Raw genomic sequence first — 3,392 nt, 5'->3', positions numbered from 1 at the left:
TGCCAAGAGCACTCTGGTAGTAAATAAACACAGAACATGGGTTTTTCAGCTGACTGTCCAGCTTTCTGCTGAAAGGCAGGTACAAATGTCCAGGCTGGACACTCTGGAGAGAGGGAGGTCAACACAAGAAGACAGAGGTAAGAGTTCAGTGTATTTTCACAGTAGTCAGGGAAGAGAATGAAGAAAGAAAGATTTAGAAAGCAAAAAATCCCACTTGTTGTCTTCTCTGGAAACAGAGAAACACACTTTAAATGGGTTTTTGAGTGTTCACCATGATGTTTCCTATACTGCTTGTTAGACTTACCAGGCTTCTTAAATCCTCTATATGATCATCCAAAGTTTGTGGCAGTAACAATCTGTTTCAAACATGTCCTAAACCTGCATTTTTATTTGCCTGTCTGAGAAGCTGCTTTCCTCTGCCTGTTCCCACTGGGGTGCAGACCAGACTTGTACAGCAGCATGAGAAATGAGAGCTTGGGTTGAAGCCCAGGTCTCAAGGCCAAAGTCGCTCTATTCAAAGAGCCTACAAAGATCACTCATGGCTGGCCTCTTCATTTAACCCCACAGAACAGCAACTGATACAAAACCCAACCAAATTCAAAGAGTGTCTCCTCAGTGCTGCCATGACAGGTTTTCATTCCTGTGATCAGAATGATTCAAAGAATGCTGATTGCCGTCCAAAGTGTGACTCCGAAAAAGCAGCTAATCATGACCGGCAGTAATGTGCAGAACCTCGGTGACAAAGGAAGCCCTGAAGAATAAAAAGTCTAGCACAAGGGGGCAAGTCATCCAGGAGAGTGCAGACTGCTGTGACACCAGTGACACATCTCCCTGTCCCAGCAGCACTGCAAAGACAAGCCATTCTCCTCCCTGCAGTTCAGTGTACCTCAGCCAGGGAGCCACAAGCCAGGAAAGCCATCCTCTGCAGAAAGAGTGTCTGTCTGGTCTCAGCAGGTCTCCTGTCATCTCTCTGAGGTGATGATTCTCTCTGAACTCTAATAATGGGGGGGAGGCAAGTGAACAATTCTTCACAAAATAGGTCAGGCTGGAAGGGACCACAGTGGGTCACCGGTCCAACTCCCTGCTCAAACAGGGTCATCCCAGAGCACATTACACAGGATTTTGTTCAGACAGTTCCTGAATATCTTCAGTGAGGACATACCTATTAAATTAAATGTTTATGTATTCATGATTTAATTCTTCTCTGTAGCTGTATTATTTTGTTAAAATAATCTTCATCATGGCAATTATTCATGTAAGGACAGTAAGAGGTTATTGCTATAAAGTCTTAGATAGTGATGGTAGGTGTAGTTAGAGAGCTGGGAATGAAAAGATCACCATGTGAGAAAGTATTTCTTTTTTAAAGATAGTTGGGGGTTTTTTGATTTGATTAGCAGGAGTTAAATAATTTGTTTATTTGACAGCATATTTTAAAAGACCTTTGAGAGCAGATCACTGAGTTGGATGGAAGCCACCTCTTGTCTCTGAGGCAGATGGATGGATGGGAGGAAATGCATTTAAGACAAGTTTCCTGTGCCTCCATTCAGGAGGGAGGAAGGAGGCCCCCAGTGGACCCAGCTTTCAACCCTGAAGCATACTTCTGCCTAAGTAGGACAATGCTGAGCATGGATCAGGAAGGTAATTTGAGGTTCAGTCTCTGAAACAATTGTATGAATAACTTTTCTTATTCATTGACCTCTTTTTTTTCCCTTGTTTCAAATTAAATTTTTTGGGTTTTTTTTTTTATTACAAGGTGGTGATATTTGAAATTAAAAGTTTATCAAATAATAAAACATTTTCATTCAAAAAATGCAGGAAAGAAATACATCAACTTCAGAAAAAAAATCAGCAAAACAAATTTCATAAAGCTGAGACAAATTGGTGGAGCACCATCATATTGAACCTCTGCTTTTATTTCTGAAAGGAGCACTCTCATAATTTGGCATCCAACACTAAGGAAAAATTAAAGATTGCTTATTTCCCAACAACAGGAAAGTGCCCTAATATTTAAATGCCTAAAAATACAGGTATAAAACCTTTCACTCAGTTAATTGTGTGCTGATTCCTTCTCATCTTCTGTCCCTTCAGAGAAGGGACCACAACTCCATCACAATCACTCTCTATGTGCTTGTCTAGAGGTGAATCCTGGTTCCTGCCTAACCTCACTTACCAAGGATGGGTTTGTTTGGTCATTGCAGATGAGTCCATCCATTTTCTGTATTTGAGAATACACTCCACTGGGAATATCTGACCTCATCCAACTGTTTATTCTCCTTCTTTATAAACCAAATTCTTCATTCTGTTGGGGGAGGTTTCTCCTGCTGCTTCTTGCTACAGATAATTGTCAACTATCTGCCATAAAAACAGAGGCAACCCATATCCTACCAGTCACTGACCTGGAATTCCAAAAGGCACATAACCCTTTGAATGAAAGCCAGGTCACTGGAAAACTGCCTGGTTTTTTCATGTCTGGGATTTCCTTAGCCGCAGAAATCACTCAATCTGGTAAGGAGTCCATCCAGGAAGTCCTCACCTGGCACTATTCAACCTGATACTCCTCACATGTGTGGCCTTCACAAGCAGGTGCCTTTTCTTGCTTTATTAAGAGCAACCAATTTGGAATTTTCATTAATCAGTTCTATGCTGCCTACCTGGGACTGTATTTTATTTAATACAGCTTATTTAATACAGCTTATTTAATAGTTTATTTATTGGAAAACTATTCCAGGTGTCTACAAATGCAGTCTACACAGTAATCTGCTAGCCAATAGGTGCTGCTAAACTCTAGGTTAGAAGAAATGAAACTGTCTGGAACTCATTAGGATTTGTCTCATTCACTCTGTCATGGTCCCTCTTTGCATTGTTCTTAGCTAGTTTTGTGTGCACCCCCCTGTTCTCCACTCCTCCAAGTAGCTGCAAACCAGTGAGAGATCTGTTTACATATTTCTTTTAAATGCTCTTCTTCAAAGTGCATTGCAGAGTCAGTGCATTGTTGCAGTGTTTTTTGGAAATGCACACTGATGACCTGAGAAACCAAAACAACCCTCAAAACAGTCGAGAAGAATTCACAGGAATTCCTTCATGCAAAGCTGGGCACCCTAAAAGAAAAATGCTTTCGAGTTCAAGCCATTGTTTATTTTGGAGCATGTTTCTCTCCCTGCTTTCAATGGTGACCTAGGAATGAGCTCACCATTGGAAGCAAATCTGTCTTCTGTTTCCACTCCTAAAGGATTACCTACTCTCTGAAGCTCATGGGGTTATTGATGGCCTTACACCAAAATTATGATTTGGAATTCTGTGAAAAAAAATAAATACACACAAATTCACATGTGTGTGACACTGACAGATTTAAAGAAAAAAAAACTGTTGAAATATTACAATAAAAAAGATTA

The sequence above is a fragment of the Melozone crissalis genome, unplaced genomic scaffold (genome assembly GCF_028551555.1).
Source record: "Melozone crissalis strain CALT ecotype California unplaced genomic scaffold, PUWL_Pcris_2 ptg000027l_1, whole genome shotgun sequence".
In the NCBI taxonomy this organism is placed as follows: domain Eukaryota; kingdom Metazoa; phylum Chordata; class Aves; order Passeriformes; family Passerellidae; genus Melozone; species Melozone crissalis.
Note: the sequence above shows the minus strand (reverse complement) of the source record.